Genomic DNA, 23321 nt, shown 5'->3' with positions numbered 1-23321 from the left:
AGAGAGGAAGTGTAGGCTGCAAAGTATCATTATGTTCTTCAAACTGTATGTAAGAAATGCATGAAATGTATTCTCTTTATATAAATAAAAATACTAAAGCCTCAATTTCAAGTATTCGAAAATTACGTGAAATGATGATTATAAATTATTTACAAACTAAGAACTAAATATATACTCTAATTATTGTTAGCATACTTTTTCAATGATGATGAGCCCAAGGACTTGGAGTTTCTGCTAAGGAATTGTCTCAGCCTACAATCCTCATCCACCTTTAGTCACCTGCTTAATCATCTTTGGCCTTTCAATTCAGTGCAAGTGTCATCGCTTGTAGAAAAAAACTCTGCAAAGCTCTGGATAGAGTGAAATAAAATGGCCCCATAGTACATATAATGTTATGGATACACTCAAGTTCTTGTGGAATTGCCTGTTTAGATTGCTGACTTCCCCACCATGGTAAGTAGTTCTAGGATAGTCTATTATATTCATCTGAAGATCACCATTCCTTGTTCCATTACATTGATCATAATACGTATTTGATATCTTTGTTGCTAAACTGACCCCTGAAAACAAATAACTTTGTACTTTTCAAAGCAGCTTATATCATGCATTCCACAGAACTCAAAGGGTGAAATAAATTAAACCTATTTTATCCCCTCTCCAAACTTATTTTCCCTATGTTTTGTCCTAAAATATTCTGAACATGTATCCTTGAGGAAAACTGGCTGAAAACCAGCCCCTCTGCCTTTTTCCCTCTGGCTCACTGCTCCTGTCTCCCACATTGTGCAATCTCTGTTACTGAAGTTGTGTTCTGAACAGCCGGCATCATGATGACACAGTATTGACTGCATCCAACGTGCCTCCTGACAGCTATCTTCACAAATAAAATTTAAATTGAAACTATTCCAAAAAACATCTATGACCTCAAGAAGATTTATCAGCTCTCTTGGTGTGTGTAGTAAATGAAAAGTTATTATTCTCCCTTCACACAAATCCTGTCTGACAGATGGTGTTTTGTTATTTTAGGAAAGTAGCAGTCCACTGAGTCTTTAAGAGGTTCCTTTAATAGCCCCATTGCACCATTTCCACAAATCTTTTGCTGCCCTCCAAGAGAACACATATAATAAATCTTTCTGTAATACAAGTACAGAGAAATAGGCCTCTCTTAGAGTTATAAGATGATATTAAGTATGAAAATGTGTAGGAAAGACCTGTGTAAACCATCAATGCTTTATAATTATGTGCATAAAAGCAGGAAATCTGTTTCCAAATAAGTTACCTGAGCGATATTACTTCATAGTCTCTCCATGTCTCCAAATGGCACTAGCCATTTAAAGTCGGTCTTGTCACTCAAGCATCTCTGTTCTCAATGTAACATTTTCCTTGTATCCCTAAATTCTAACCAGTAAGACTGGTTTTATACTTATTACTACCCTTAATACCACATAAAGGGAAACAAAAATAGAGTGAACTTCACCTAGAGAGCCAAGAGTTCTTGTGAAAATCTGAATAAAGAAGTGACACTTATGAATCTCAGGAGTCAGCAATCATTTGTCATTGTAGGTAGACAGACATCTTAAGAACTGCGCTACATATTCTGAAATTAAATGATTAGAAGTGGAGATTATTATTTAAGGTCATTATATGATTAAAGTTTGGAGATCATTAAAACTATAGTAATTTATCATTCATAGCTATTTGACAAAGATTAAAAAAATTCAATAAAACTATGTTTGGAGAAATACTGATACACATAATTATTTCTTTTCTTAATTCTTGTTTTTTGACTTTTTTCATTTTTGCTCCCACATATAAGTGAGAGCATTCAGTATTTGTCTTTCTGTGTCCTTATTTCACTCAAATTTACTGTATGTAAATCAAATGGTCAACATTCAATTATTGTTTATAGCCTTTGCCTATATTCAGGGCAAACTGGAGTCTTCTCACTTTCTATTTTTTGAGCTCTTAAAAACTAAAATAGGAAGGAAGGAATGAAGGAAGGAAAGGAGGGGGGGAGGTATATATCATATTCTTTGAATTATATCTATGAACAATGTTGAATCTGTGCTCCTTAAATGTTTTTATTTTTTTAGATTTTATTTAAAGTACACAAATTTCATGCATTTCATATACACAGATTTAGGAACATAGTGATACTTCCCATCCTACATTCCTTCTGCCCATGCTCCCAGCATTTTCCCTCTTCCCTCTCTTATTCCCACTTTTAATTTTTACAAAGACCTACTTTCAGTTTACTTTATACCTGTAAGACTAACCCTACACTAAGTAAATAGTTCAACAAATAGTATGAAGAACAAAAAATAAATAAATAAAAATCCACTGTCCCTTGACAACAGAGACAAGGGCTATAAATGATCATTGAATCTCAAAATGTCAATTTCTCACCTACACATTTTAGGTACCCTATTAGTTACTACAAATCAGAGAAAATATATAATAGCTCTCTTTTCTAAATTCACATTAACATGGGAATGATGAGCATTCTGTGGTAGTAATTATCAGGCTTTTATTGTGACACTGAGAAGATACATACGCTAATAACTTCCTTTTATAAAAAGAAAAATGAGTTCCTACATAGTTTCTCTAGTGCTATAATCTTATGTGTCCAAAGTATCTTTGTCAAAAAGGAGAAACCAACATTGATTCATTAGAATCATTGATTGATTCATTGATTGATTGATATGTTGATTAATTTGATTACTCAAACCCTAGGCTTACTTTGAATATCTCCAGATTTTCCAATAATGTTCTCTTTCTACTCTAGGGTTCCATTCAGGAAGCTACAATCTATTGTTTGGTCCCTCTTACCCTGGCTCTCTCCCAGTGTTTCATGGAATCATCGCCAGGGATGTGTTGAGGAGTACTTCTCTGAACTTCATTATCTATCCTTCAATGCTTCTCTGATTTTTGTTTCTCACAGTCAGGTGGGAGTTACTGAGTTTGAATATGACAAGAGAAGTTCAGTATATTTTGTATTACGTTGTATCATTGGCCTTACCCCTCCTTCACCCTCAGAAAGAGTAGGCAGATTTGACAAATTAAAGTATTTTAGAAACCATGGAAATTCATATGAGAATATTCTATAAGTGAATGAGGTCAAATACTGATTGTCACCAAGACAATTTGACCCTTGTGGGGAATTTGCCAGGGATTCTAGGAGCTCTGCAATATGTAGAACTCTTCTGTTACATTTCATTCAAATGTGAATGTCCCACCAGATGTTCCCATAAAAGAAAAAAATCATTTACAAATATCTGAACCTAGAATCAAACTCTGTTGTGCAAACAAACAATAATATTTTCCATGGATTTGATGTATGTTAAAAGCCCCAGCACTACAACAGCCAAGTAGGTTAAGGTAAATTTTTCCAGTTTTTAGGGACACAATCAAGGTTTGATTCATTGTTTTAGAAAACTATGTCACTGATAGTAGCATCATTCATGATATACAACAAATATAACTTCTGATATACTTTAGGCATAACATTTGTATGATTTTACATGAACAAATCTGCATTTATTTGTCCTTTATTTTAATGGCAAATAAAATGTGACAGTAATTCAGTTGAACATTAATTTATATTTTTATTAATCTAAACTTCTTTCCAAATTGATACAGCATGTGGCTCCTTAGTGTAATTATTCTAAGAACTTTCTCATTAAACATCTTAATTTCTTATTAATTGTTTTTTTTAGAGTCAATAAAGGCACTACTTAATTTTTAAAATAGTGTACATTGGTTGGTTATCAATTTTGTTGTTATTAAAGATTCATTCATTTATCTGAAAGGCAGCGAGTACAGAAAGAGGGAGAGATAGAGATGGATAGAAAGAGATCTTCCATCTGCTGGTTCACTTTCCAAATGGTTGCAATAGGCCAGGCGGAAGCCAGAATCCATGAGTGTTATCCAGATGTCAGATCAGTGTGGCAGTGGCCCAAGCACTTGGGCTATTCTCCACCACTTTCCCAGGATCATTGGCAGGGAACTGCTTCAGAAGCAAAGCATCTGGAACTCAAACTGTCACCCTTCTAGGATGCCAGTGTTGCAGGTGGCGGCTTCAGTCCTCTCACAATGCCATCTCCATTCTGGTTACAGTTTTTACAAATATTAGCATCACTGCAAAGGAAATATTTATTGTATGTTTGGTACTGTGGTGCAGTCATTAAGCCATTACTTTAGAAACCCATATGCCTCATTTGAGTGTCAGTTTAAGTCCTGGCTGATCTGTTTCCAATACATTTTCCTGTTGGTGTGCCTGGAAGACAGCCAGTTATGGCCAAGTACTTGGATCCCTGCGACTCATGTACAAACCAGATTGTGTTTCTGACTCCTTGTTCTGGCATGTCCCAGCCCTGGTAGTTGTAGGCATCTGGGGAGTATATCAGCAGATGGAATATTTCTTTTACTCTCCTGCCCCCACCCCCATGAACCTGCATTTTAAATAAATAAATATTAAAATATTTATTAAAAAGAGGATTTTATATCTAACATGGTTGAGAATCACATGGTTTTAATAACACAATGCTGTGATCTGTCCATCTACCCTAATTAAGTTCACTAAAACTGACAAGGTGTTAAACTTCAAGCATTTAAGTTCAAGTTTTATGTTTGGTCATTACAACAACACTTGTAGAAAGCAGGGTGACTAGAGAACACACTGCAGATAGTCCAGGTGTGGGAGCATTTTCCTGAAGTAGTTATTAGTGGCAATCTCTTTGATCCCAAAGTGCCCAGATTTGATGTTAAAATATTTGTTCTCATTTAAATTGGTAGAAATAAATAAAAAGGAAAAATGGTAGAGGGTGTCAGATAATACTGAGTAGTGATTTATTTACTCTGACCAACCATCAGACCACTTGAAGAAGCAGGATTTTACTCTACAACATGTCTTGCCCAACACAAACAACTCCGGATGGGCATTTGGCATAGCAGTTAAGATGCTGCTTGGGACGCCCATAACCCCAGGTCTGGGCTTGAGTCCCAGCTCTGCTCTTTACTTCAGCTTCCTACTAATGTGCACCCCGAAGGAAGCAGGTGATGGTTTAAACAATATGGTTCCTGCCAACCATGTGGGAGTCCCAGGTTGTCTTCTGGGCTCCTGATCAGATTGCCCGAGCCGTGTCTCTTCCAGGCAATTGAGGAGTGAACGAGTAGATAGAAGCTTACTGAGTTGCTCTCTCCACCCACACCCCACCTTTCAATTCCAAATGAATAAATAAAATACTTTAAAATAGCTGTTTTAAGGAAGCTAAATGAACTTCCAAGGAGCACATAGAAATGATGTAATACTCTAATAACATGACAAAGGGAAATAAATTTTAAAAATCAAGCAGAAATTCAATAACTGAAAACCACACCAAGTACAATTATAAACGTGATCTAAGTCATCAGTAGAATAAATCAAACACAAGAATCAGTGAGCCCAAACAGCCTATTTGAAAATGCACGATTGGAAGAGCGAGAAAAAAAAGAAAGAATTAGTAAGAATGAAGAAAGTGGTGACAAATTTGGGACAGTGTGACAAGAGCAGACATTTTAGTTATTGGGGTTCAATAAGGACTTGAGAATGCCTAAGAAGCAGACAGCATAGTTAAAGTGATAATAACAGGCCGGCGCCGTGGCTCACTAGGCTAATCCTCCACCTTGCGGCGCCGGCACACCGGGTTCTAGTCCCGGTCGGGGCGCCAGATTCTGTCCTGGTTGCCCCTCTTCCAGGCCAGCTCTCTGCTGTGGCCAGGGAGTGCAGTGGAGGATAGCCCAAGTGCTTGGGCCCTGCACCCCATGGGAGACCAGGAAAAGCACCTGGCTCCTGGCTCCTGCCATCGGATCAGCGCGGTGCGCCGGCCGCAGCGCGCCGGCCGCGCCGGCCATTGGAGGGTGAACCAACGGCAAAAGGAAGACCTTTCTCTCTGTCTCTCTCTCTCTCTCTCTCTGTCCACTCTGCCTGTCAAAAAAAAAATAAAAAAAATAAAAAAATAAAAAAAATAAAAAATAAATAAATTAAAGTGATAATAACAGAAAACTTCCAAACCAAGACAAAGATACAACTCTCCAGGTACAGAAAGGTCAAAGGCCACCAGAAAGATTCAACTCAAACAAGTCTATATGAGGAGATATTACAATCTTGCTGTCAAAGGTTAAACAAAGAGACAGTTCTGAAACCTGTAAGAGAAAAAAACAAATAACATATAATGTGGTCCAGTTCACCTGACTGCAGACTCACAAAAGAAACCTAACATGCCAGGAGGGAATAGGATAAGACTTTCACAGCACTAAAGGAAGGTATTTGCCAGACAAGAACACTGTATCTAGATATCATTAGATGTGGAGAGAGATACTCCACGATAAACAAAACATGAGAGAATTTCTCACTATTAAACCTCTTTTTCAAGAAATTCTAAAGGGAATTCTTCAAATTAAAAAAATGCTTCTTTAAAAAATGCTAATGAATAAGAAGAAAACATCCAGTGGGTAGAAAATGTTTGGGTGGATACTGTTCGTGGTGCAGCAGGTTAAACTGCTGCCTGCAATACTGGCTCACCCATGGGCAGTGTTTCAAGCCCAAGCAACTCCAATTCTGATCAAGATCCTTTATAAAAATGTGCCTGGGAAAGCAGTGGCAGATAGTGCAATTACTTTGAACCCTGCCAGCCAAATGGGAGATCTGGATAAAGTTCTAGGATCCTGGCTTTGGCTTGCCTCAGCCATGGCTGCTGTACCCATGTGGGGACTGAACCAACAGATGGAGGATCAGTCAATCTCTCCCTCTCTCATTCTCCCTCCCTCCCTCTCCCTTTCAAATACATGAATAAATCTTTAAATATGTTTTGGGGCTGGCCCTGTGGTGTACTGCGTAAAGCTAGCTGCTGCCTGCAGTGCTGGCATCCCATATGGCACCGGTTCAAGTCCCAGCTGCTCCATTTCCTATCTAGCTCTCTGCTATGGCTAGAAGACCTCTCTCTCTCTCTCTGCCTCTGTGTAACTTTGCCTTTCAAATAAATAAGTCTTTAAAATATATGTTGGTAAGAGTAGTTATACAATTTCAGAATGCTTTAATATAATAAAAATGATGTACAAACCAGTCACAACTTTAGTATTGAGGTGGAAAAGCAACACAATAAAAATACGAATACATTAAGATATAGGCAACATAGACAGACATAAAATGGAATATCAACAGTTCAAAAAGAGGGACAGATTGATGCAACAGATAAGATGCCACATGAGACAAATGTGTCTGTTTCGTGTTCCAACTCTTCCTCTTATTCCACAATCTGACTCCTTGTCCTCCTGCTAATAAGGATCACCTCTGGAGGCTGCAGGTGACAATGCAAGCATCTGGGTCCCTGACATCTCATGGAAGAGCCAGATTGGGATCCTTCCTCCTGGCTTTGGCCTGGCTCAGCCCTGGACATTGCAGGCATTTTGAGAATAAGCCAATGAAAGGGAGATCTCTCTAGCAGTATCTGTCTCTCATTATTTGTCCCTTTGCCTTTCAAACAAAAATAAAAGGAAATAATATTTTTCTAAAAAAATCCAAAATGCAGGGAAGAAGTAAATACATAGGCAGAGTTCATTATTTATAGTTCTTATCTCTTTTTATGTTCCTATCTTATTTTGTTATAAGATTTATTTTATTATATTACTCTTTAATATGTTTATATCCATTTTATCATGTTCCTAACATTATTATAATGTTAGATTTCTGACATTTAAAATAGATTTTTATATCAAAGACATTTTCAGTAAGCTTTGTGGTAACCTCAAATCAAAATGAATGTAATAGATTTATAAAAATAACAAGCAAATATTCAAAATGCACTACTGAAGAAAATCAATTAACCACAAAGGAAGATTCTAAGAGAAGGAGACAGAAAGAAAGGAACTACAACAAAACTATAAAACAAGGATTAAAATAACAGTAGTAAGACTTTACCTATCAATAATTACTTTAGATACAAATGGATTAAATTATCTAACTAAGACACACAGAATGATGGAATGAACAAGGAAACAAGGCCCAATTATATTCTTCTTACAAGATGTTCAGTTCTTCTCTATGGATAATCATAGACTTAAAATAAATGATATTTCATTTAAATGGAACTTAAATGTAGGAGTACATGCACACATAAAATAAATTTCTCCTTAAAACCAGTAATAAAGAAAAGGAAGGACATTCTGTAATGATGAATCGTTCAATCCAGCAAAAGAAAATAACCATCAATATATGGTCAGCAAATATAAGAGCACCCACATACATGAAGCAAATATTAAGAGGCCTAAATGGAGAGATATATTGCCATACAAAAGCAGCAGATAATTTTACATTTCAGAAATGTATAGATGATTCAGACAGAAAATCAACCAAGAAACAACTAGCTAAATTACACTTTAGATCGACTGAACCTAAAAACCTCTATATAATGTTCTATGCAGCAGCTTCAGAATACACATTCTTCCCAACAGAACATGAAAAATTTTCTAGTGTAGATCATAGTGCAGGTCACAAAACAAGTTTCTGTACTTTTTTTTTTTAAAGTAGAGATCATACTGAATATTATTTCTGACCACAATTCAATGCAACAAAACTAGAAAACGATAACAAGAAAAACTTGGGAAATTACATAAAAACATAGAAATTAAATAACTTTAGTCCCAAGCAACCAATGAATCACATATGAAATTAAAGGCAAATTTTAAGATGTTTTATAATAATTAAAATTGGAAATGAAACATATCAACACAAATGTAATTCTGAAAATTAGTTCTAAGAAGAGCATTTATAACAATAAATCTCACATCCAAACAGCAGAAAGTTTTCAAAGAACTTTATCACAGCACCTTATGGAATTATAAAACAAGATCAAATCAAACACCAAATATGAAAAAGGAAAGAAATAATCAAACATAGTGGAGATAAATTAAATAAAGACCAAAATAACAATACCAAAATTGGCTGGCGCCGTGGCTCACTAGGCTAATCCTCCACCTGCGGTGCCGGCACTCCAGATTCTAGTTCTGGTTTGGGCACCGGAATCTGTCCCGGTTGCTCCACTTCCAGGCCAGCTCTCTGCTGTGGCCCAGAAAGGCAGTGGATGATAGCCCAAGTGCTTGGGCCCTGCACCTGCATGGGAGACCAGGAGAGGCACCTGGCTCCTGGCTTTGGATCGGCACAGTGCACCAGCAGTAGCGGCCATTTGGGGGTGAACCAACTGAAGGAAGACCTTTCTCTCTGTCTCTCTCTCTCTCACTGTCTAACTCTGCCTGTCAAAAAAAAAAAAAAATCAATGAATTTAAAAGCAAATTCTTCAAAAACAACTAATCAAAATCCAAACACTCAGAGTAACTAAGGGAAAAGGGAGAACATTCAAATAAATTAGAAATAAAAAGGCTGACATTACAATGGACAGTACAGAAAAATAAAGGATTGTCAAAGACTGTACTAACAATTATATGGCAACAAATTTCATGACCCAAAAGACATAGATGCCTAGATACATATACATTACCAAGATGGAATAATGAAAAAACAGTATATCTATGTAGAATAATAAAGAGTAAGCTTAAATTAACAATAAATCATTTTCCATCAAAGGAATGTTCAGGACCACATTGACCACACTGCTGAATTCTACAAACATTTGTATAAAAATTAACACCAATTTTCTTAAACCATTCTTAAAAAAAAAGAAATAAAGGAATTCTACAAAATTTATTTTACAAGGGCAGCATTACTTTAGCAACAAAATCAGATAAGGACACATTTACATGTGTAAAATGACAAAATATGATTTCTCCAAAGCTAACATGATAGTAATTATTAGAGTTTTGGAAGGGAAGGAGTAAGAGAGGGATGGAGAAATTTGATTAATAGGTATTAAATTATTATACTTAAGAGTAAAAAGTTCTGTGGCTCATTGTACAACAGGGTAACTATAGCCAATATTATATAGTTCAATTTTTCTATAAAAACCCCTATAAGTTAGGATTTTAAAAAATGTGTTTATCATAAAAAGTCACATGAGGATTCCAAGATGGCTGAATAGGGAAAAGACATACTTCTTTAGACATAGGGAAAATAGCAGGAAAAAAAAAAGAAGAGTAATTACTTTCCCAGGTGAGAGTTATAGAGAAATTTGCAGTGGAAATTTTACAGAAAGAAGAGGGGTGCCATGGAACAGTGTCAAAATTATGGATTTGCAGTAATGAAGCAATGAACACGGATACCACACAATCCCCATAGCCAAGACTACAGGATACACCAGCTTAGGAGAACAAAGTGAGAGCACACTGTAGCAGTCCATGCCACCGGTTATATTGCCAGAGGGACTGCCCTGTAGATAATGCTGACTTTGAGTCCATCCTAGAGCTCTAACAGAGGACAGGATAGCAGCGTAATCCAGTAGAAGAAAAGCACCTTTCTTTCTTCCCATCTCCCCACAAGGGCACCTAGCAACTGGCGAGGAGAAGGCACAATTTTGACACTAGTAGCAATGGCAGAAGCTCTTGTGCACACCTGTGACCAGGGGAACTTACCAGAGGGAAATATCCACATTCCTCACTGACTTTGAGTCTGGCTGGGAGGGTTGACAGGGGTTAGACATTCACATAGGACTATGAGGTACCCCCTGCCTCTCAACATATCATGAGCTCCAGAGTTCAAATTACCAAGGTAGAGCACCCACAGTCAGCTGGCTCTGCTAACTTCTCTTTCCATTAAAGGGAAATTCTGCACCCCCACGACTGTGGGATCATTGCATGCTGTGACTTTTGGGAATCTGTGACTGCAGAATATGACACAGGGTATAGCTGGGTCTGTGAGCAAATAATGTGTGTGACAACAGAGGCTCAGAGCTCCCTGATTTCCTGGGCTGGGTCATTGCAGAATGAACCCATGCTGACACTGAGGACTGCACATATCCTATTTCGCAGTTTGTACAGCAGCACAGGTAAATGTTGGCATCCACTGTGGGCTAAACCCAGGTATTGACTGCCTTGCAAGAGAGGATGTGAGGATGTGATTATGCTACCAAGGTGATCATACCCTCCCCTCCTGCTGAAAATACAGATGTACCACATGAAACCTGAGTGTCCAACTGGATACTTTCCTCACCCTGGAGCACTAATAAGAGCTCCCTGCCCACAGCCAACACATGCTTCATGGTATTCACTGAGGAAGTAGACACTTCATTAAGCCACAGAATAAATCCATCAGAGGAGAAAACCAACAAGTATTTTCACAAATACCCCCCAAAAATGCAGAAACTCAAGAAACAACAATAAGGAAGATAACATGACTCCTTCAAAGGAACACAACACTTCAATATTAGAATGTGAAGATGAGGGCTGGCACTATGGTATAGTAAGCTAAACTTCCACCTGCGGTGCTGGCATCCCATATTGGCACTGGTTCATTCCCTGGCTACTCATCTTCTGATCCAGCTCTCTGCTATGGCCTTGGAAAGCAGTAGAGGATGGTCTAAGTGCTTGTGGCCTTATATCCACATGGGAGACCTGGAGGAAGCTCCTAGCTCCCAGTTTGGATCAGCCTAGCTCTTGCTATTGCAGCCATTTGAGGAGTGAACCAATGGATGAGAGACCTTTCTCTATGTCTCTCCAATTATTTTTCTCTGACTCTACCTCTCAAATAAAAAAAAAAATTAAGAACATGGACACAGAGATACTGATGAAATATCTGAAAAGGATTTCAAAACAATGATCTAGGATTACTCAGAGACAATGAGAAGCAAATTCATGAATTAAAGAAGTCAACACATGACATGGAGGACACATTTTATCCATGAGATTGAGATTGAAGAGAAATCAAGTTGAAATATTAGAAATTAAGAATTCAATATGTCAAATAAGAAATACAGTGGAAAGTCTTAACAGATTTGGTGAGGCAGAATAAAGACTTGGTGAGGCAAGAAGACAAATCTATGGATGTATTTCAATCAGACAAAAAAAGAAATTAGAAAAATTTAAAAGAATTTTCAAGACTTATGGAATAGTATCAATGAACCAACAAATCAAAATCATAACATGCATGTATTCTGACAATAATGAAATGAAGCTGAAAATTAACAACTATAGAATCTTTAGAAAATATGCAAAAATGGAGACAGAACAACACAATGCAGAATGAACAATGGATCACAGAATAAATCAAAAGGAAAATGAAAAAAATCCAAGAAATGAATGAATGAAGATGTCAGTAAAACACATCCAAACTTAGGGTATATTCAAAAGCAGTGATAAGCGGGAAGTTTATAGAAGAAATTGGTGCCTACATCAAAAAAATTGAAAGGCTTCAAATAAATGAACTATCAGTGCACCTCTTAGACTTAGGAAAACAACAACCACCAAACCCAAAATTAGTAAGAGGAAGGAAATAATTAAAATTAGAAGTGAAATAAAATTGAAACAAAAATGTAAAAGATCGGTGAAATGAAGAGCTGTTTTTTTAAAAAAGATAAGGAATTGATATACAATTGTCCTAATAAACCAAAAAAAAAAAAAAAAGAGGGAGAAGTCCAAAATCAATGAAGTCAGAGACAAAATGGGAGACATGGAAGCACTGGATACCATAGAAATAAAAATAGTCAAGTATTACTACAAACAGCTATACACCAACAAATTGGAAAATCTAGAAGACATGGATAGATTACTAGACACATACAATCTACAAAATGTGAGTCATGAAAACATAAACAGACCAATACACAAGACAGAGACTGAATCAGTAAAGAAGACCCTCCCAACACAGCAAAGTACAGGACCAGACAGATTTAGTGCTGAATTGTGTTAGGCTCTTAAGGAAGAATTAATTACAATTCTTCTCAAGCTATCAAAAAAACAATTGAAAAGGGGGAATACTCCCAAACTCTTTCCATGAAGCTAGCATCATCTTTTTTTTTTTTTTTATCTTTTATTTAATGAATATAAATTTCCAAAGTACGTCTCATGGGTTACAATGGCTTTCCCCCCCATACCGTCCCTCCCACCCACCACCCTCCCCTTTCCCACTCCCTCTCCCCTTCCATTCACATCAAGATTCATTTTCGATTATCTTAGTATACAGAAGATCAGCTTAGTATACCTTAAGTAAGGATTTCAACAGTTTGTTCCCACACAGAAACATCTTAATTCCTAAACCAGAAAAAAGATATAATGGAGAGACAACTGTATACGGATATCCCTGATGAGCATGGATGCAAAAATCCTCAACAAAATACTACCTAATCAAATTCAACAATATATCAAGAATATCATTCTCCTGGATCAAGTGAGATTTATCCCTGGTATGCAGGTATGATTCAACATTTTCAAATTAAATGAAATAAAAAAAAAAGATCTCTTTAGAAGCTACAAAAAACATTTGCCATAATATAGCATCCTTCATTACAAAAACAGTAAGCAATTTGGGTATAGAAGGAACATTCCTCAAGACCATCAATGCAATTCATGACAAACAAGGTAATACAAATTGGAAAAGAGGAAGTCAAATTATCCCTTTTGCAGAAGACATGGTTCCATTTATAGGGAACCAAAAGACCCCACTAAGTGACTATTAAACTCACAAAAGAGTTTAGTAAAGGTGCAGAATATAAAATTAGCACAAAAAAAAAAATAGCCTTTGGGCTGGCACTGTGGCTCATTTGGTTAATCCTCCACCTGCAGCGCCAGCATCCCAGATGAGCACCGGGTTCTAGTCCCTGTTGCTCCTCTTCCAGTCCAGCTCTCTCCTGTGGCCCAGGAAAGCAGTGGAGGATGGCCCAAATGTTTGGGCTCCTGCACCAGCATGGGAGACCCTGGAGGAAGCACCTGGCTCCTGGCTTCAGATCGGCGCATCAGCCATAGCAGACATTTGGGGAGTGAACCAATGGAAGGAAGACCTTTCTCTCTGTCTCTCTCTCTCACTGTCTATAACTCTACCTGTCAAATAAAAAAAAAAAAGATCGTAGCTATTGTATATACAGAAAATGCCATGGCTGAGAAAGAATTTCTATGAGGAATCCCATTCATAATAACTATAATCAAAGTACCTTGGAATTTATTTGAATAAGGAGGTGAATTATCTCTACAATTAAAACTACAAAGCATTAAAGAGAGAAATAGACACAAAAGATGAAAAAATCTTCCATGTATATATAGATATATACACACTCACATATATAAACAATATGGCATACTAATATATATGTTGTGATTTTATATATATAAACTGTGATTTTATGTATCTGTAAAATCATAAATGGTATAATTTAAATATAATATGGTATACTTTATATATATACATATATATAAAATATGGCATTCTACTCAGCCATAAAAAAAGAATGAAATCTTGTCTTTTGCAACAAACTATATGCAACTGGAAATCATTACATTTAGTGAAATAAGGCCAGCGCCGCGGCTCAATAGGCTAATCGTCCGCCTTGCGGCACCGGCACACCAGGTTCTAGTCCCAGTTGGGGCGCCGGATTCTGTCCCGGTTGCCCCTCTTCCAGGCCAGCTCTCTGCTGTGGCCAGGGAGTGCAGTGGAGGATGGCACAGGTGCTTGGGCCCTGCACTCCATGGGAGACCAGGAGAAGTACCTGGCTCCTGCCATCGGATCAGCGTGGTGCGCCGGCCACAGCACGCTGGCCGCGGCGGCCATTCGAGGGTGAACCAATGGCAAAGGAGGACCTTTCTCTCTGTCTCTCTCTCTCACTGTCCACTCTGCCTGTCAAAAAATAAAAATAAATAAATAAATAAATAAATAAATAAAAATAAAAACATTTAGTGAAATAAGCCACTCCCAAAAGAAACATGTTTTCCCTGATCTGTAATAACTAATAGAGTATCAAAAAATGTAATATATTGTAATGAAATAGATATTTTGAAATCTGATGATTGTTTACAGCCCTTTTTTCTACTGTTGAGGAATAGTCTTTTTTGTTATTATTTAACACTTTACTTAGTGTAAGGATAATATTCTGATATAAAATAAACTGAATGTAGATTATTATAATAATTAAGAGAGGGAGTAGGAGAGGAAGGAGGAAGAAAGGTGGAAGCATGGGTGGAATGGAGGGTAGTATCATTATATTCCTAAATCTGGTTTTAAGAAATTTAATTTAAAATCCTATGCAAATAATAATACTTATAATAATAATAAACTTTCCCCTACACCAAAAATGGATGATTCTAAAAACAATCTGGAAACTTATCAATTTCTTAAAATGGAAAGTAAACTGCTACCTTGTGTAAAAATTTGCATTTAAATGACTGTGAAAATAAATGACAATGTTGCACTGGAATATTTTCAACCAAGTCCAAATGGATAACCTGATTGATCTTATATCTTGCATCTTACAAGGAAGGAAATGTTATACAGATAACAAAACAAAACTAATATAATTTACTATGATGTTATATTGAATTAAAAACATTGAGATATTGTTAAAAAAAAGAGATCAAGATTCAGTATTGTGCATGTGGATATCCAGTTTCTTGGTACCATTTATTGATGATGCTCTTCTTTCTTCAATGTATATTTTTGATGCTTTAGTCAAGCATCTGTTGACTGTACACTTGTTGGTTCCTATTCTTATTTCTGGATTTCTATTTTATCCCATTGGTCTATGTGTATATTTTTATGCCATTATCATTCTGTTTAAGTAATTAGAAGGCTGCAGTATGTCTTTATATCAAGCATTATGATGCTTCCAGGTTTGTTTTTTGATCTAGACTACTTTGGGGATTTATGGTGCTTTTTACTTCCATATGAACTTTTTGTTTTTTTTCTAACTTTCTGAAGAATGTCATTGATATTTAATGGTGATTGCACTGAAACTATAAATCATATTGGGTTGTTTGGGCATGTTAATAATGTTAATTCTTTTAATCCATGAACATGATTAGCCTTCCCATTTTGTGATGTCTTCTTCCATCAGTGTTTTATAATTTTCATTGAAGAGATCTTTCACTTCTTGGCTACATTTAGTCCTGGGCATTTTATGTTTTTGTGCTATTGTGAATGTAATTGCTTACATGATTTCTCTTTGCAGCCAGTTTATTATAAGTGTATAAAAAACTAATGATTTTGTACACTGATTTTGTATCCTATGACTTTACTGAATTTGTTTCTCACTTTAAACAATCACTTGCCTCTTCTTCTGCAGGATCCCACTGTGAAATTATCTGCTGAAACAACTGTGAAGTGTGTTATGCTTGTTCTTCTTTGTTTCCACCTCCTACCCCAACCCTAGCCTGCAACAGAATTTCTAAGATAGTGAAGTTTTTGTTGACTCAACTCATTGGAATTTTCCAAAGTTCTAGAAGAGAGAGTGCTCTTTAGTAGATACTCAGTAAATATTCCTGGAAAGAAGCAAAGGAAGATGTGAGCTAGACTCTACTCATTTTGATATCACCCTTCAGTAACATAGGTTAGGAAAAACCTGTGCTGTAATATTTATTTCCCTAACTTCAAGTCTGTTTTAAGGTTTTAAGTCAAGCTGGAAAATCTCCCTTTATATAGGTTATATGATCAGTTTTAGAATATGAATTAGCTGAACTTTCAAGACATAATTCAAATAATTTAAATTCTTTCTAGGTTCAATAAATCATTTTATTCATCATCCTTTTAAAAACTCTATAGAAATACTAATACCAGTTTCATCTGCTATTGCAACATAAAATATAAAGCTTTGAAAAGTTTCAGCTGTAGAACTCTAATATGATTTTCTCTTCCTGATCTTGTACCCAAACCAACCAGGTTTCTTTTAGAAAGAGGAAACATTTTTAAACTGTTTTCTTTTGCAGTTCCTTAGTGACAGGGCTGTTTTGCAAAATCTCTATTTGCATCTGTGTTTCTCTTTGTTGCATAAAAGATTGATGAACCACTCAACCATAGTCTCCTGAGGATTATATCTTTTATATGGTCACTGAAATACTGTAGTTAATTGTGCATTTCTGATTAGTTAATGATGATTCCTTGAAGTCAATATTATAAATGTGGACAATATCCAAAGAAGCCTATTTTAATAAAAGTCCAAAAAGAAAAAAAGTCACATGTTTGAGGAGATGTATATATTTACCCTGATTGAACATTACAAATTGTATGCAGGTATCAAAACATCAAATGCTACCACATAAATAAAATAATTGCATTGAATCTTTTCAATGTTTTTAAAAATTAAAACAAAAAGTTCTACAAGCCAGTAAATTTGAGTATAGAAGCAAAAATCCACAACTAATATCAAATGAAATTCAACAGCACATTTAAAAGATTATGCACCATAATCAAGTGAGATTCAGGCAAGGAAGTCTCAGCTATTCAAATCAATAAACATGGCCAGTGCCGTGGCTCACTTGGCTAATCCTCTGCCAGTGGCGTCGGTACCCCGGGTTGTAGTCCCAGTCGGGGCACCGGATTCTGTCCCGGTTGCCCCTCTTCCAGGCCAGCTCTCTGCTGTGGCCTGGGAGTGCAGTGGAGGATGGCCCAGGTCCTTGGGCCCTGCACCCCATGGGAGACCAGGAGGAGGCACCTGGCTCCTGGCTTCTGTTCGGCGCAGTGCGCCAGCCGTAGTGACCATTTGAGGGGTGAACCAATGGAATGCAAACGTTTCTCTCTGTCTCTCTCTCTCTCACTGTCTAACTCTGCCTGTCAAAAATAAATAAATAGATGTAACACAGTACATGATATGACCAACTCAATTGATGCAGAAAAGACATTTGATAAAATCTAGCATCTCTTCATAATATGACTCTGAACAATTATGTATAGAAAGAATGTACCTCAAAATAATAAATGACAGCTATAACAAGCTGACAGTTTTCTTTTGAAAATATGAAACAAAACAATGATGATTGCTTTCACCACTTTATTAAGCATAGTGCTGGAAGTCCTAGCCAGAGCAATTAGGCAAAGAAAGCAAGGAGATTCAAATTGGAAAGGAAGAAGTCAAACTCTCATTGTGGGCAGAAGACATTTCTATGTGTAGAAAAATTCAAAGATTTCATCAAAACATTAGACCAAAAAACAAATTTAGCAAATTTGTTGAATGCAAAAATCAACAAGCAGAAATAGTAGCTTCTATAAACCAATAACATAACAAAGTTCTAAAACAGAAATCAAGAAAACATCCCCATTTTCAATAATTACAAAAAACCACCTAGGACTAAATTTAATCAAAGATGTTCATAAATTGAAGAGGAAACAAAAAATAAAATATATATACAATGTTCATAAAATCGAAGAATCAGTATCATCAAAATGTCTCTACTACCAAGGTAATTTATAAATTTCATGCAATCTCTATCAAAAGAGCAATGACATTTTTCACAGACCTGAGAAAAAACTAAAATTTTCCATGATACTATAGAAGAACCAAATGGTCAAAGCAAGCTTAAGTTACTGTATTATCTACCTTTAAAACACATTACAAAGCTACAATAATAAAATCAGAATTGTATAGCTATAAAAACAGCCACCGAGATCAATGGAACAGATTAGACCAGAAGTTAACCCACTCATCCACAGCTAACTGATCTTTCACAAAGGTGCTGAGATCATGTACAAAAAACAAAACTGCTGAGAACTTGCATATCCACCTGTAGAATAAAACCAGACCCCTATTTCTCATCTTGTACAAAAAATCAACTCAAAACTGATTAAAATCATAAGTGTAAGACTGGAAACTTTGAAACCACCATACTAAAATACATGGGGGTTACCTCAGGACATTGGAATGGGAAGTTTTTCGGGAACAGATCACAAATACAAAGGAAACAATTAAAAAAAAAAAAAAGATTTCAACAAACCAAAAAACTTTCTGCAGGGCAAAGGAAACAATGAACAGAGTGAGCAGGCAACTTACATAATGGGAGAAATTTATTTGCAAAGTATACATCTGGCCAAGTATCTAAACAGGAATATATAAGAAACTAAAACAACTAAAAAGAAAATCCCATTTAAAAAATGGGCCTTGAGGTAGTTGTTTGGCCTAGTAGTTAAGATGCCATTTGAGTTTGGCTAGCTGTATCCCATTTCCTTGAAAGAACTAGATTTGAGTATTAGCTCTACTTACAATTCCAGATCCATGCTAATTTGAAACCTGAGAAGCAGAAGGCAGGAACTCCAACAGTGGCTCCCTGTGGCTCCCAGGGGAGGCAGGGATTGAGTTTATGGCTCCCAGCTGTAGCCTGCCCCAGCTGCAGCCTTTGTGGGACTCTGGCAAGTGAACCAGCAGATAGGTGCTCTGTTTCTCTTTCACTCTGCCTCTCCAGTAAATACATGCATAATACACTTTTTAAAACGGGTGAGATTTAAATAAATCTTTCTCAAAGGAAGTCATACAAACGGTCAAGACACATATGAAAGAAAAAATGTAAAACTAATTATCAGGGAAATGTAAATCAAAAACCACAAGAAGATAACTTTACTGCAATTAGATCAACTACCAAAAAGGCAAAAGATAACAAATACTTGGGAGGATGTGGAAAAAAGAATTCTTGGCACTGTTTTTAGGAATGTAAATTAGTATAGCTACTGTGGCAAACAACATGGGAGATCCTCAAAGCCTAAAAATAGCACTAACATAGGATTCAAAATTCCATCCCTTTACTGGGTATATATGCAAAGGAAATAGTATCATGTGATAAAAGTATATCTGCTCTCTCAAGTTTATTGTAGCACTATTCACAATAGCCAATAAGCAGACATAGACAAACTATCGTTAGCAACAACATGAATTGAACTGGAGGCTTTTATGTTAGATGAAACATCCAAGCACGGAATAAGAACCACACAATCTCACTCATATATGGAATATGTAACAGCTGATATCCTAGACATGAAGAGCAGAATGGTAGTTATCAGAGGCTGTGGATACAAGCAGGCAGAGAAGGGGAAAAATATATTAACATGTACTGTGGGGAGCAACCCGGACTAGACTAAGTTACTGGAATTAAGACTTATTCTATGCATCTGCTCTCCCACAATATGGCGCTGAGAAGGGAGAAACAGCTTCTACACAGCTGCCTCCAGTTCAACCAATAAACTGTAGGACCTACTCCTGATTGGAGGAGAGCAGCGTACTCGGCGTGTGGGCAGCCGAGTTGGGATTGGTGGAAGAGGACTATAAAGGAGGAGAGAGACAACATGCACCAGGAACATCTAAGAGGAACATCTATCTAAAGGAACACCTGTGCAGCCCCCGAGAGAGCCGGCCGGCGGTGTGCCGCTCCCCCGCGGAAGTGGGGAATGTGGCCAGGGGGAACCGCCCTTCCACGGAGGTGGAAGGGATGGTAGCCAACCCGGGAAGAACCAGCAGCAAGCCCGGGGAGGGCCGAGCAGACAAAAGAACAGCGCAGGGTCCTGTGTCGTTCCTCTACGAAGAGGGGGAGCGACATAATGGTGCCGTGACTCGGATAGGAAGCCTAGGCAGGGTTTAATGTCGTTCCTCCATGAAGAGGGGGAGCGACATAATGGTGCCATGACTCGGATATGAAGCCTAGGCAGGGCTTAGTGTCGTTCCTCCATGAAGAGGGGGAGCGACATAATGGTGCCGTGACTCGGATATGAAGCCTAGGCAGGGCTTAGTGTCGTTCCTCCATGAAGAGGGGGAGCGACAATGTACTAAGTTTTACACAGGAGTAAAGAGTTCTGGTGTTTTATTGTAAAGTAAGGTATCCATAGATAATAACAATAGACTATGTTTTGGAGCCAGTGCTGTGGTGTAGAGGGCTAAGCCACTGCCTGCAGCACCGGCATCCCATATAGGCTCCCATTCAAGTCTCAGCTGCTCCTCTTCTGATCCATTTTTCTGCTAAATCCTGGGAAGGCAGTGGAAGACAGCTATGCACTTGTGCCCCTGTACCCATGTGGGAGACCCAAAGGAAGCCTCTGGCTCCTGGTTTTAGATCTGCCTAGCTCCGGCCATTGCAGCCATTTGGGCAGTAAAAAAGCAGATGGAAGAATTTTTCTCTGTCACTCCCTCTCTCTCTCTGTAACTCTACCTCTCAAATAAATAAATCTTAAAAAAATATACAGCGTGTTTCTCTATTTAATAAAGAAGAAAGAAGTGTGTTCACCATGATTGGATATTATTCAGCATATACATGCATAGAAACATTACATGCAAACCCTGAAATGCAGTTTTTGCCAGTTACAAATAGTAAATAAATGAAGAATAAGTGAACCTGCCCCCAAATTGACTCTCTCTGTCTTCCTGACTTGCTGTGATAGCTTCTGCGTGGTTCTTGTGATACCATCAATCATGATGCCCTCCCCAGAGCTGAACAGAAGCCAGCATCCTACTGTTGGACCAGTAGATTATGAGGTAAATAAATCTCTTTTCTTTCTTTGCAAATTACCCAACATCTGACATTTGTTACAGCAACAGAAAACTAACTAATATCATGATAATTTTTACCTAGAAAGTGAGAGGAAAAGAGAGAATCTAAAGCTGTGATTAGCAGTAAGATCAATCCATCATAGTAGACATGATACCAAGAGAGAGGGATATTTGATGATTTTTGTAGCTTTTTGCCAAGACATGTTTTGTGTTGACTCATCAGAGTACTGAGCGGTCGACTTGTGCAAGTATGTCCAACATCAAATGACTTCTCACGCTAAGTGCTATACCTGCTATGGGCCTTAAAGGGCTACATTCCTCCTGTCATTTATTTAACAAGTATCTATTGAGCATCTAAGGTGTATAAGGGTACTTCATAGTTTGTGGAAATGTTAAATTAAAGTTTGTTGGAAAGCATTTTTGAAACCTATGTACAGTTTTCTTTTATAATACACATTTCCTTAGACTATTTAAAGACTTTTATACACATGGATTTCAAAAGAATTTTCACAACAAAATAAATTCATCATTAAATTCATTTGCCCTTGAACTTTTGAATTTTCCTCTTAGATGAAACTAAAGGTATAAGTATATCTCTGAAAGCAAGCTATAAAAAATAAAGAATTTAAGTCAACAACAGGAGACACTGTGCACTTACTCCTCATGTAGGATCTCTGTCCTTAACGTGCTATACATTGTGATGTAATGCTATAACTAGTACTCACACAGTATTTTTCACTTTGTGTTTCTATGTGGCTGCAAACTGTTGAAATCTTTACTTAATATATGCTAAACCGATCTTCTGTATATAAAGAGAATTGAAAATGAATCTTGATGTGAATGGAAGGGGGGAGGGAGAGGGAAAGGAGAGGGTTGTGGGTGGGAGGGAAGTTATGGGGGGGAGCGATTGTAATGCATAAGCTGTACTTTGGAAATTTATATTCATTAAATAAAAGTTAAAAAATAAAGAATTTAAGGTCAATGTTACATCTATAAATTAGAGTTACACAGGGGAGGGAATGCCTCAGCTTCTGGGTTGTGGACACACTGTTAAGGATCTAAAGTAAATGAATTGCATTTAACCCAGGGTTGAAAGGTGCATAACTTTTCCAGTTTCAGATAGGGAAGAGCACTGTGGGCAGAAGTGGCACCCTGGAGAGTCTTATTATGTGAGGGGCATTCTGAGCACTGGGACAAGTTGAGGAAGGATCTTGCATGTCAGACTGATGAGTTAACTTTTTTTTTAATCTATCATCTTTAGATCACAGGGAGAAGCATTAACACAAGGTGAGCTTACTATTACACTGGTGCAGTGTTTGTGGAGAACATATTTGTTAGCGAATAATTTGAGAACCAAATAAGATCATATACCCCAAAGAGCTTAGTGCTGAAGCTAGCGCTGGGGACACCATAGATGACCCTGCCACAGGGGTTTCCAGGGCCTCTCCCAAGGACAATGCTGGTCCACTGGAAAGCCAGACTCTCGGATGAGAGGAAACTCAGTCACTGAAGAATAATCCTAAGGAGAGAGAAGACATTTAGTCTTTGTAGTCCTTTTACTTCATTTTCAATAAATATAAAAGCAATGAAGAGATCATGTTTGAATCCTAAGAGAACTCTGTCTTACAAATCAGTCATTCTTTCATATCTTTTTAATTCAGGCCACCTTCCACACAGATTTGAAATATTTCTTCAGCCAAACATCATTAAGTGCTAAAAAGCACCTGCAAAAGAAGACATGGCAACTTCTCAAAATGTTTAAAATAGGATGGATTCTAATCTTTCTTGGATAATTTAAAAGGCATCTTGTGTGATGATAGGGAAATGAAGTAGATGACCTATCCATGTCCTTTCTGGACTATAAATTATATGATAATGTATTCTAATAAGTCCTTTTACTTAACAAAATAGGAAATGCCCTCTTTTTGAACTCTGTGTTCTTTAAATTATTTTTTCCTG

The 23321-nt window shown here is 37.2% G+C and overlaps 1 long non-coding RNA gene across 1 annotated transcript in view; it reads right to left on the bottom strand.

The window, feature by feature from the left end:
- The window catches only part of LOC149127467 (uncharacterized), a 95074-nt gene extending 75813 nt beyond the window's left edge, over nucleotides 1-19261 (bottom strand). Inside the window, exon 1 of the long non-coding RNA XR_016231217.1 lies at nucleotides 19095-19261. This is a non-coding gene — a long non-coding RNA (uncharacterized LOC149127467). The remainder of the gene's footprint in view (nucleotides 1-19094) is intronic.
- Nucleotides 19262-23321: the final 4060 nt, after the last annotated feature.

This window comes from Oryctolagus cuniculus, chromosome 3 (genome assembly GCF_051225735.1).
Source record: "Oryctolagus cuniculus isolate XC-2025 breed Fujian yellow rabbit chromosome 3, ASM5122573v1, whole genome shotgun sequence".
NCBI classification, from domain to species: Eukaryota; Metazoa; Chordata; class Mammalia; order Lagomorpha; family Leporidae; genus Oryctolagus; species Oryctolagus cuniculus.
Note: the sequence above shows the minus strand (reverse complement) of the source record. Positions and strands in the feature narration are given on the sequence as shown.